We start from the raw sequence: 14,093 nt of genomic DNA, 5'->3' as shown, positions 1-14,093 counted from the left end.
TTCTGAACATATTCATAAATTTCCATCACAGAATTCCGTTTTATTAGTTAAATACAGCCACGACGAGTACTATTTCCTTAAAATCTCTTGTGAATTGATTTCCTGTTTCTAAAACTTTGTTATTCAAATATCCTGTATAGATTTAATAAGGTAGAACTAGGTCATTAAGCACCCTGCCATCACATGCATTTGAATATAACATGGATATGCTTTATCTAGTTCCTAGTGATGAAAGCCGAGGAGACAGTATTGTTCTATAAAGCAGCTTCAATGCTGCTCCCAAAACACAGTGTTATTATAATAATTCACTATATTTCACATGAAACAGAAACCAAAATGGTATTTACTTCAGTATAAAGAAAGTCAATATTTGGCCAAACATTAAGATTTTATTCAAAAGTTTGTTTGCCAGATATAAAGAGCAATAAGGTCGATTATTAATCTATTAAGTAAATGAAATTGAAAGAAAATGGATTACATCAAATTTGCATGATTCACAGATGTATAAATATTTGAGGAAGTTACTTGGAATTCGTAGTTTTATAACTGTTGTGGGAAAATTCTGCTTGACTGTGTTTTTATTAAAAAATATTCTGTAAACATCTCTTCAAACACCTCAAAATAAATACTTAGAGGTAAATCTTTATGTAGTTTACACATTTGAATTAATACTTAAAGTGATGCTTTCAGTTTGTCTGATGCAGTAGTGTTGTGTTGATAATGGCATTCCCCCATATTTTCTATTTATTGTGACACAAATATCCAACACGCTATGCTGCTTCCCTGATTAAGTAAAATCCTGAACAAAGAAGTGGGAATTCTCACAGAAATGATTCTATTTATGGAACCAATATACTTTGCTGACATCATGAATTTTTTTTAAAAAGCAAATTTTTCCATATCCTGAAGAAATCCATTCAATGTATTGAATTATCACTTCTCAATTATGCTTCCCCTTGATGATACAGTTAACATAGAAAAACAATAAATATTTCTTTGATGTAATATGCATATCAGGAGAAATATTTTGCAATCAGGTCTTATAAAATCCAGTTGACGTAAAAACTAATGATTTCCTGCTCAGCTGTTTTTTAAAAATGTACGTCTTTATATACATGTGATGGCTACATAGCATTATTTTCTTTTGCCAGCTCTTGACTGAAAAAAGTATGCCAGAATTTGGAAAATTCTGCATGGGGTTAACGTGCACATAATAAATAATGACAGAAAACGGGGCAGGCCTAGTGGTGTACATGACGGAATAATATCCACTTAAGCCAGCACAGTTATGTGCCCCTTTTCCCCTAAGCTGAGTAACTCCCCGCACAATGGCCGCTGGCAAATTCTCACAGGAACACTTGAGTCTGCCGTTTAGATGCCATCTGCAAGGCAGCTGAAAAGTGGCTGAGCCTTCCTTTGTTGTTCCTATATGATGTTATGTCTTAGTTAATAACTGAGAATTCAGGTTAAAAAGAAGGATGAATCCCTCTGATGTCATTCTCTTTATTGTGTCTGAAGATCTGTGCCCCACCACCCACCAGGCTTTTCCCTCACTGACCCGTGTTTGCCTTCTGTCCCCGCCACTTCCCACTGGGTTATTGATGTGCTGCTCTGCCCGGGAAGCTGGTGCTCTCCCCGCACTTTGTTAAGCTGACACCACGGGCAAACACAGGCTTTTGTTGTACTGTATGCAAAGAAGGATGTTTGAGGACGGGGAGGCTGAATATCCCAGTTAAACTATTTCTTAGGGACGCTAGAGAGAGACGGGCAAACATCTTACTACACATTCTCCTTATTCCAGATGATACCTGAAAGTGTATTCTGTTCCCAGGGAAGGCAAAGGTCGATTCTTCCCTATGATCAAGAGAGTCCTTTTTGCATAATGTGAAACGGGTGACTTAAGAGGTCTGCAAAGCTAAAGACAAACCTGCATTGATTTAATAGCAGCAAATGTATACTTCTACCATTAATCATCTGTGTTTTCTGTTTTACAGAATGAGAAGTATTGCTCTAAGTTTTGTTTAGATTTAAACAGGGTTTATGCAATTTGCCTAAAAGCAATCATCATCTTTTTTTTTTTTTTTGCTTCTTAGAGAAATAAAACAAGTACTATAGTGAGAACTGATTAACTATTTTACAAAAAAGTAGATCGCATTAATATTGGGGCACACAAAAATGTTATACTCCAAATACGAGATCCACTTTTTTGCACCCATTCTCCCAAAAAGACAGATTTAAGGATTGTAAAGTAAGTCTGTCTTCAAAATGGAGTTCTCAGGTATTTTTAGTGCTATGTAAAAGTGTTTACCATGAGAGTTTGATATTTGACTAGATAAATTACTATTTTGCATGAAAATGCAAATATTAAAATCAAACATGAAAATATCAAGCTGGGGTTACACATAATATAGTGGAATTAACACTACTGCTTGCAAAAAATGTAGTATATGACTGTGTTTTCTGACCAAATATTGCTGTGTCCTTTTTCTCTTCCATGTTCAGTTTTCTTATTTGTAAACTGGATGAATTTAATTATATCAATTCTAATGTCCCATTTAGCTCTCAGACATACAACTAAGTGCAACAATGACAATCTTTATAACATAATTCAGAAAAAAGTTGATTGTAAAATTGTAATAAAAAATGTGGGCAAAGTTAATTATTTCCCTTGTTTTTCCTGCTCCAGTTTTTAGAAATGTTTTTCTAAATAAACCATCCATCCACTTGTTTAGGACCACAAGGTAAAGTATTTTAAGACTGCAGAGGCAATGTACACTTTGCTTCTGTGTTTTATTAAAAGTGCTTTTAAAATACTTTAAAAATACCTGTGAAGTAGGGTCTATTAATTGTGAAGCTTATGTTTTTTATCAAAACTTTACTCCAACCTGTTCTGTGTATACAAAGGAGATAACTGAGTCGTCCCACTTTCCTATAAAACGAATTAGTTGTATTAGGACAACTCTGACATTGCACTGTGAAATATTTTGTTACTGCCTGGATTCCCTTATTGTAATTTGGGGTTGTGTAATATATTAGCTACATTCGATATTAGATGCTCAAGAGTCTTTGGTGTAACTTCTATCCAAGAAGGCTTTTAAATGTTTGGGAGTTCATATAAGAAACCTAATGCTTCTCCATTCACTTTTGAGGGTTCAATGAAAATGTAAATGAATGAAGGGGAGGTTGATATCAGACACCGTAATGTCATCTCCTCAGAAAGCTAAACACTAAGTTTTTACAAAATGCAATTATAATCTGGCATGGTCTACTGTCAATGGCACTGGGTTTTAGATAAATTCTGAAAATATTTCCTATTTTTATAAGAGATATAATCAATTAAAAAGTGAGTTCAGTAGAAAAATTACGTTGTTAAAATAATAATGTATAAGAGATTTTCTTTTTTAAAAAAGTCATATAAAAATAACTTTTTCTGTTTATCTTCAAATAGAAAAGGACAATGATTGATAAAAGTATAGTTAAAAAATAGCCTAGTATGTTTTGCTAAATATGTAGAATGTATTTATTAAATATATAAAACTATTTTTAGAATGTGAAATTAAATTACATATTTGGGTACCAAGATTATGAGTGGTAGATATTATTAACACATCCTCTTTAAAATATAATTTTATGATATATTCGTTATTAGACTAAACTTAAATTTCTTTTTTACATTTTAACATTACTTTTTAAATTAGGTACTTAGCATCAAGGCTTCTTTAAATATATAAGTAAATATGAAAACTTCAAATTATCCATATAATTAGATTTAATCCTTATAATTTTGGTTGGGTAGCTTTATTGAAGATTATTCTTATAACTCAGAGTTTTCACAATCCTGTAGATCAATATTAATTATTAGCCTATCATTTGGAATGTATATTGCTTTGAGAAGTTTCACTACCTTGTTAATAATTTGCTGAATTCCAAATGAGAATTTTCTCAGAAAATTGAAACTAGAAAAAGTTAGAAAAGAAGACTTCAAGTCATATTCACAATCTTTCAAACTAAAGCTACAAGGCTATGAAATAAAATGTTTTCACTTCACTTAATTATACTGTTTGATTAAAATAAATTTTTTTCTTTAATGAATGTCAGACCATTCTTTGCTTCTCCAATTTTGTGTCTTGCAAATTGATGGCCTTCTTTCTTCTTAGATAAAATTAGAAATGATTTTGTCATCATAGTGAGTTATGAAGGGTCATTACTGGTACCACTTTGTAACTAGTAAGTATTTTTTTGCCATTGATAAATTATTACAAAGTTTAAAAATAACTATTGAGAACAAATATGCTGTTTACAGTACACTATAGTCAAAACTGCATATACCCGTGTAGTAATTTGTATTTAATTGTGATTGATAATATAACTTAGAAATAATATTTTTTGTTTAACAAATTATATCCTTTAACAGATTAGATTAGAATAAACAAAGATATTCTCCCAAAATAATTTCCATTTTAAAAATATATTTTATCTTTTACTAAGAATGTTTTTTAGACATCTAAAGCAAATCTGAGCTTACAGACTAATGAGTAAAACCTAATAAGTGATATGTGTTCAAAGATTTATTGTACTATAAATATCCTTTCAGCTTAGTACACATTAGCAATGATAAACAATGAAAATTTGTACACATGCAACTCAAACCTTCATAATCGATTCATCATTTTATATATATATATATGTGGAAATTTATTTATAGAATTTTTGGATAAACAGAATTTTGTTATAGCATTGCTATATATTTGCCAAACTATAGTAAGTGTCCCTTACAAGAGAATCAAATTACCTGAACTTTGGAAAAGTAAGCATAGTGATTTCCAGATGAGTTTTGCAAAAATAAATAAATAAATAAAGGTCCATCCTGAAGTTTTCCAAAACTACCAGGTTCATCTGCCACTGAGATGACACAGGTTGTCATCTCAGCAAACCTTCAAATTCACATAGCTGTGACTTTTTGGTGCTCCTCTGACTACATTCCAACATAAATAAACATGCCAGCTATGTAGAACTATAAAGAGAGATTCCGGTATACCACAACTTTGCAAAAGAGAGAGATTTTTAAATGCAAGCATTACAAAAGATATGAGTAATCCAAAGCATTTCCATTTGAAAGAGAAATGACTAATAATTGACTGGCCTGAATCCAAAGTCACAGTGGGGTTCAAAAAGCTGGTAAGTGCCCTCATAAAAATAGAAGCTGTATCAACCAATTCCATTTAATTATATATGAAGGTGATGATGGAGCTAAACTGCCTGTAATTGGAGTCCAATTACTCAGCTGGTCTTCCATAAAATTAATTCAGCTGAAAGTTTGCCATTGTCCTGTGCCCCATGCCTGCCGCTGGTTTAATTAGTTAACACAGAGGAATCTTGAAACAGTAAATTATTTTATCTTTATTGCCAATTATCGGTTAAGGTAAATTATATATAAAATATTAACATCTGTTTCTGAGACAAATAGGAAAGGGCACAACAAAAATATCTTTTTGGTTTTCTACCTGAAAAGACACCTAAATAGAGCAGAGTGCATCTTCCTGTGCGTCATTTACGCATCGTTTACATAAGAGACATTGGAACTTGTGAGCCATTGAATGCATTTCAAATGCACATACTATGCCTACTATGCCTATGCCGGGGCAATGATTTTACAAATATGCCACCTATGCCTCTTAAGGTGTGCACGTGTCAACAGCAATTTTAACATCAATGGAAACAAACTGTATGGGTAGAGAACTTTCCTGAAGAATTCCTCTTCAGGCTTTAAATTACTTTGTTCAAGATTTGGTAATGTTTTGTGTAGTTTTAAAAGGATAGTGGCTGACCTCAAGGTTTGATAAAGCAAGCTATATGAGGCTATTCGCAATCATCTGAGGTGTGTATTACAGGTCAATCACTAAGCAGTTAAAACCACTGAAAAAAATTAATCTAATGTCTTAAATACTCATGCCTAATTACTGTTCTTTTTAATATAACAAAATGTAATATATTAACAAATGTACTGAAATTATTGATACCATTTCAAGGCTGTCTCCTATCAATATCATTTCTATTTAATAGATATGATTCATTTCTATTTAATTGGTTTCATCATAGTATGCTTTTGTTTAAAAAGAATTGCTATTCACGAAATTTTATTATTAAATTCCATGCCCAAAAACTAATCCAATATGAAACATCAGTGGTCTTATTTAATAATAAAAAAGTTAATTGCAAACTGTTGATTATCTACAAAAGGATAACTAGTATGATCAGATCCAAAATAAAACAGTCTCTTTAACAGCCATAGTGGAATAAACATTACAACCTTCTCCATATAATATACCATTATTTATATACAGGAAAATTAAAGGAAAATGAAAAATTAGATTGTACGAAGCTTTAAAAATTTTTACATCTATTATCTTTCAGAATGAAAGCCTTTAGTCAAGATAAGGTTGTGATTCATTATACTGTCCATTTTTACACAATTTTAAGTGTTTCAACAGACATTTGTGTGGCCTTATTCAATAGATGTGTCTCTTCATATCTGTAACATTTATAATAAACAATCCTTTTACTATATAGTACAATTAATGTAAGAATAGTCACTACATTTTTCTATATTTTTTCCAGAAATAACACTGCAAAAACTAATTACCTTTTAAACTCATGTATTTAATCCAAAATGTCAAGATAAAGCTCAAATTGTATAGGAAAACTGAAGTCAAACCTTTTAAAAAGAAAAGCACATTAGTTCAACAAAAAGTGCGCTGCAAAATGACCCTGAAAATGGTGTTTCTTTTTGCAACATTTCACTAAAACTTTAAAAAGAAAAATGTTTTATTTAACATATGAGTAATTATAAACCAAGTTAGCTAGGTTTTACTAACTTGATAGAATGTTGGCAATTTCTTTATGTAGATTGTTCTGTTTCATGGTGTTTCAACTTACATCTGTGCTTTTTGACAGAATCCGGATTTGTCAAATACTGTTAATACAGTAATCAAATATATTTAACATCTATACCTGTTAGCATGTATTTTGCAAAAATGTAGCTAGTAATGCTATTTTTAAACAAGTTAACAAATATGTCCCTAAAACCAAAAATAGCAGATTGTTTCATTTTAGAGGATATTTGCTGAAATATTTGTTTTTAATACATCTATAAAGAAAAGAAGGCTGAAAACAGTCTTCAATTGTTTTCACGTGTAATGATTTTAGGAAGCTCTGGACAATATGTGGTTGGTTAGTATTACAAGGGAGAAAAACAACATGTGTCTCCCCATTGAGCACAGTGGTAGGATATGGCTCCAAAATGGCCCTGAGCACCACTAGGAGGAACGGCTGTGCTGAGACAGGATCTTTCGTTAGAGCTTTGAGTGCTCTCTATTAAAAGAAGAAAACATATTCTTTCGAAAAGTGGGAATTTTCTCAGTTTACACCAACAATACATTTAAGGGGAAATAACTTATCATGAGAAAAATGTGTCTTTGGTCTAGTTTCTCAGTAGCTTTTTGCAAGGCAATGCTTTATCGTGATTACAATACACACTTAGTTCAAACACATGTATCAGGTTTTATCTATTTTCTCTAACTTATTAGAACAATTAGAAAAATGAGACGTTTCTCCTGTGCTTTAAGGAACCTACTGCCTAAGTGTGTAAGATTATCTAAATAACTGTATGCCTTACATCTCATTTTCTACAGTCAAACCCTAAAAGGGAACTGCATTTTCTTTTTGCTGTTGCTTATAGGTGTTAGAGTCCTCTCTTACCTTGCCCCCCGCCCCCTCATCGCCACCACACACACACACACACACACACACACACACACACACACGGACAAGGAGCAAGGAGTCTGGCTACCAAGAAACAACAGTTCACCTTAGAAGGTGGCATCTTTCATCAGATAAGCACTGACATTCACATGGTTTCCCTAATCTAAGTTCCCTAGGGCCCTTTATTTACTAGAAGGATCAACTTCTAATTTGGGAACCAGAAACAAAAGGTTCGTAAGGATTGGCTTGAGATCATGCTAAGCAGGATTGGGACTTACATGGAAGTGGCACAGCCCAGTCTGCCCCGGACCACTTGAAGGATCCAAAAGTGCTAGCAACAACACCCTCCGAAGCCAAACCCCTCACCCAAGCGATGCATATCCTGGGATACACGGTGGCCCTCAGGCCACGTGGGAGTCACATTGACCTTCACTTCTTAGAAACATGCTGATTCCTTCACTGGAACAGCCCATGCGAGTGTTGTCTGCAAGGGTTTCTGCTGGGGCTTGAGTCCTTGATTTGTGTAGGTCTGAGGTTATTGGTTGGTCAACTTAATAATGCACAAATTCAATACCATGCTGACATTGGTCTTCATGGTGATAACAGCATGAGCCTAAATTAACCCCAGAGTATTAGAGCATACATTTACAGGTAAATGTGCCATAATGATGAAGGTATACATTGTTCAGTGTGTTTAAGTGTCAGATAGAATCTTCTTTTCCATCTTGATTGAGTTTTCCATTGGTATCACTCTGGCTAGGCAGAGATGATAAGAAAATGTAAGTTTGATCAAGAAAAGTAAGTAGTAACAGCGGGGAATCAACTGAATGCCACTGGAGATCCAGAAATCACTAGAGAATTTTGAGCGTGTCATTTTTTCATGAAGAAATAATAATTTTTATTTTATTTTTTTAACCTTAGTTCTAAGGCACATTACACAAAATGAGAGGAAAAAGTTGTCAGTTCTGTTCTGACAGGCCTCTGCTACTGAACAGTGGGATTCTTCCTCACATCAAATCCACAGATGCAGAAGACTAGCATATCCTGGGGTACCAAACCTTCAGAATGACTTAAGAAAGTCAGAATTGGAAACAGAGCTGCTAGAATGGCAATGACGAGTTGCTCAGCTCGCGAAACAAATTTTCTCGGTCCAACAGCAACGGATCTGCAAATTAATTGTATTTCTTTGCTGGAACCTGTTATGTTGCATCTGCTCATGGGCATTCATCTAGAGGCTTCTCCACCACCAGCCCAGACACATCTCCTTCATTCCTAGGTTGCTTTAGAAATGTATTTGGATACTTTCTTTTTAATAAAAAAAATAAACTTAGTCAACAAAAGATATGCACTTGCAATGAAAGTTTTATTAAATGGAAATATAAGTGAGAGAATTTCAGTGAAAAAATGTTTAATTTTGTCTTAGATTTCTGACATTTGGAGATACTTTCATTTTACTCAGTGGGAAATGTATACCCAGTCAAGACAGGTTATTATTTCTAGTTAACTTGTATTTGGAAATTGGGTAACTAATGCCAGATAGTCTTGGATAATTAGATTAAATAACTGCATAATAAACCTAATCATCAGATGGGAATAGTAAGCATTTCTAAAATTCATTCATCCACTCATTGTTTGTTTCTTTGTTCAATGAAAGTTTATCAAGCACCAACTAAGCACTATGCTCAACTTGGCATCCTTTTATTAGAGAGCACTGTCAACTGATTATCATACAGTGTTTAGAGTCACACATGTATCCCACAATATTGATTGATCACCTATCATGTGGATGCAATTCTTATAATACATCAGTTTGATGTCTTGTAGCAGTCAACAACACAGAACAAACAACATAATCCCTGCCTTTGTGGAGCTCACATTCTAGTATTCTTTAGAGAAAAGTAACCAATAAACATAATAAGTAAATACCTTATGGATTTTTGAGAAGGTGATAATTGCTAAGAAAAAAAAAAATAAAGCAGTGTGTGGGTGGGGGGTGGGGAGCTGCAAATATAAATAGGACAATCAGGGTAGGCCTCTTATTAGTTAGAAAAAAATTGCCATTTTCTGTGTTGTCTGACCAGAAGCACTGATACGGTCTTTCCACCCTCCACCCCAATCATTACAAAACAAAGAAAATCATGGAACTCTCAAGATAGTATTTTAACTGACTGTGCCTTTGTAAGTCAGTGACTACACTCTCAAACACACACACACATACACACACCTCACATCCCACACCCACCACATGCACACACATACACACACCACACCACACAAGTAGGAAGCAGAAGGACCTGGGATGGTTGGAGTAGCCGACTATACCAGAAAATGTGGTCCACATAGACAAATGTCTAGAAAGAGAGATTGAGACCCCTTTTCCTGACAAGTGCAGCCTTGTTAAACTCAATTTTTTTAAAGTTTAATCTCATTGGTAATTGAGACTATGTGGCCAGGTAATAACTCTTCCTGACAAGTACAGCCTTGTTAAACCCAAGTTTTTAAAGTTTAATCTCGCTGGTAATCCAAAAAAGCATTGCAATGTAAGCTTGTTAAAATTCCTCTAATTGGGATTTCCTTTTTAAATGATATTATTCAATGCTGGTGGGGCTACACTGAGAAGGCAAAGCTTCCATTTAGTGGAGAAACATGAATTATGTAATATTTCTCGGAAAGAATTTAGGAATATAGACCAGGGGCTTGAAGCATTTATTTAAATGGCATGATCCATTTTAAGAGTCCACACTAAACTCAGACACATTATTGTGTAGAGATTCTTACAGCAGCTTAACTTGGAAGAGGTAAGCCTGGAAACAACTTTGTAAGCATAGTAACGGTAGCATACTTAAATAAATTATAATGTATTCAAACATAGACTATCAAATAACTATAAAAGTAATATTTAGGCCAGGTACAGTGGCTCATGCCTGTAATTGCAGCACTTTGGCAGGCCGGAGTAGGAGGATCCTTTGAGTCCAGGCGTTTGAGACCAGCCTCGGTAACATAGCGAGACCCTATCTCTACAAAAAATACAAAACTGAAGTGAGAGGATCACTTCCGCCTGGGAGGTTAAAGCTGCAGTGAGCCAAGATCATGCCAATGCACTCAATGTGGGGGACACAGTGAGACCTTGTCTCAAGAAAAACAAAGTAATATTTAGAAATATACAAAAACATGTGAAATAAATATAATATATAGTTATATAATATATTAAAAATGCAATATTATTTGCACTACGAACTCAAATATATGAAGTTTAATACAAATAAAGAACCCTAAAGATAATCAATAAAATGTCATTTTTTGAATAAAGTGCTTATGGCTGAATAATTTTCATTTTATATATTTTTTTTCTACGTTGTAAATTTTCACTAGTGAAAGGCATTACTTTTAAAGCTAAAATATTTTTAAAAGTTTGTTGTTCAACAACTGACACTCTAAGATTGAATAACAAAGGGCTGGGCACCGTGGCTAACGCCTGTAATCCCAGCACTTTGGGAGGCTGAGGTGGGTGGATCAACTGAGGTCAGGAGTTCGAGACCAGCCTGACCAACATGGCGAAACCTTGTCTCTACTAAAAATACAAAAAATTAACTAGGCATGGTGGCAGGCACCTGTAATTCCACCTACTCAGAAGACTGAAGCAGGAGAATCGCTTGAGCCCGAGAGGCAGAGGTTGCAGTAAGCAGAGATTGCGCCATTGCACTCCAGCCTGGGCAACAAGAGCGAGACACTGTCTCAAAAAAAAAAAAAAAAAAAAAAAAAAAAAAAAAGGTTGAATAACGAAACTTATTCCTCACTTAATGAGCAACTATTCAAATTAAATTTTATTAAATCATAATTAATTAAAACGTAGTATTCTCAGAAAAGCAGATTACATCTCAATTTCTTTACACAGGACCCCAAAGATATATTCTGGGAAGCTGACAGATACACTGTATTTTTTGTTTAATTGCCCATTTTTACTTAGTTAAAAATCAAACCAGTACTGACATTTAAAAAAGAACACAGATGATCAGATAACTGGGGTGCTCTCTCCTTGGGACAGCAGGGATAGGAGACAGGAAGAGGAGTGGATGTCTTCATCTCCATGAGGAAGCTTTCCGCTGAGGGTAGTGCCCCTTCTTGCTGCGGTGGACCCACTTTTTGCTCCTCCAACCTGTGAACGCACAGCCTGGTAGCCCTCTGGAACCGTGCTGCCCATCCCCATCTCCTTCTTTACACTCTGGGCATCCTATTCCAGACCTGTGTCATCCTTCAACAGGTTTTCCTTCTCATTTTCCTTCAAGCTATTTGTTGCAATCTTTTTTGCATGGAAGGGTCCTTCCACCTTTCCCTTGGCTGTTATGTTTCTTCATTTAATATGTTTAATGGAATCCCAAGAAGGAAAGGATACAGCACACAAGTGCTGAGTTAACCACTGATATGGTTTGGCTCTGTGTCCCACCCAAATCTCATGTTGAATTGTAATCACTGATGTTTCGGGAGGGACCTGGTGGGAGGTGATTGGATCGTGAGGGTTTCTGATGTTGTCCTTGTACTATGTATTTTCCAACAAGGGGATCAAGCTTGTAGCTCTATTGAAGAAACTGACTCTATTATATACCAACAAAATATTTTAAAAACACAAAAAGAATCTATCATAATTTTTGAAGAATAAGTTCCTCATTCTGATACAAGTGCTTTTCTTTTGAACATTAATCACTAACTGAAAAGATAAAGTATAAATATTAATTATCACTCATTAGGATTTCAGGTCCGTCAGATCAGGGTTTCATCTGACATGCCCATCACTGTTTCTAACTGCCCCAAACAGTGAATGGCACAAGGCAGATACTTGATACATAATAATCGAATATGCCTGATAAAAATTTCTAAGTGGAGATTAAGGAAGCCTCTGAAGTCACAAGAATAAATCAGGTTAGAAAGTCAATGATCTTCCCCACAGTTCTTGCTATGTTGAGACTAAGCCATATAATGTTCATTTCTTCCTAAACATCCTGAGAGAATAAGTGTGAGGTGAGGCTGGCAAAGACAGATGACCCCAAAGCGCTTCAGAGTCACACTTGCTTTGGAGACAGAGCTTCAACTCAGAGCTCAGAGCTGCAGGCTCAGAGGTCATCAGAATCTCCCCTCCTAGCCACTCCCTAGAACGAACCCCCTGCCCATCGCAGCTTCAGCCCCTGCCCAGCACTCAAAAGTAGCACTGCCCGTAACACCGGCAGACAATGGAATTGCAGGAAGAGATAATATTTGTTCCAGGGATGTTGGCATAAACACCCTGAAAAGCAAAATGAAAAAGTAACTTTCTTAAGAGCCAGGTCATAGATGAAGCCGTCTCTTCACACTAAATGCACCACCATGTTTTTCTTATAACTTGAGTGTGCCTTTCTTCCTTAGAGACCCCACTTTTCTAACGCATCTGGCTTCCTGGGAATGGTTAATAGTTTATATCCACTTGTATTTCTGTGTAAATGGAAATCAGAAAATGTGTAGAAATGCAGGTATAAAGCAGGGAGACAATACAATGGGAAAATGACCAGAGCCTTTGTGTTCTTGGTTGGTGCTTTGCCTCCCTTTCCACGTAAATATATAGTGCGTGGGCATAAAACATATGCAAATCAGCAGAGGACTGACACGTTCCTATTGACGTACAGGAAGGCTCCCCTTCTCCACCCTCTGACCCTCAGCATACCACTGAGGATGTCTGTCCCAGGCTTTCTGGGAGCAAATTGAGGCTAAATGTGAGTCTCTGTGGAGATGAGATGGTCATAATTTTTCTCACGTTGTGTATGATTGCACATCATTTGTTCTACTTTAAATTACATATAATGGAAAACCTTTTATCTGTACAGTCCTCTGTAGGGTGCTCAGAGGAAAAATGCAGACAAGACAGATGATAAATGCATAGATAATCAAATAGGGAGAATCTGCTTCTCATCCTTTCACTCATAGAAAGGTGTGACAGTTAGAGCTGTGTGAAACTACCAATTTTCACATTCTTTACATTCACTTGAAAACTTAGCTTTTATAGTAATTTGAAAACTTAATCCAAGGCATAATATTTCCATCAGCAAACAAATTAAACAAGGAATATAGCTCTGAGCTTTCATGAACTCTCACTAACATTGCTTACAGTACACACAAAATAAGCTTCCAAATATTAATCTCAATCAATTATTTAAAACAGAATTATATTTCAAATGCAATCGAATCAAGCGACTAAAGGGCTTTAAGTGTCAGTTTTAAAATGAATAATCTATCTCTGGTTTATCAATATTTTAATCAGTCTTGCATATACATCTTATTAAATGTATTACTTTCTGAGTTCTCTC

This window comes from Macaca mulatta, chromosome 17 (genome assembly GCF_049350105.2).
Source record: "Macaca mulatta isolate MMU2019108-1 chromosome 17, T2T-MMU8v2.0, whole genome shotgun sequence".
NCBI lineage: Eukaryota > Metazoa > Chordata > Mammalia > Primates > Cercopithecidae > Macaca > Macaca mulatta.
Note: the sequence above shows the minus strand (reverse complement) of the source record.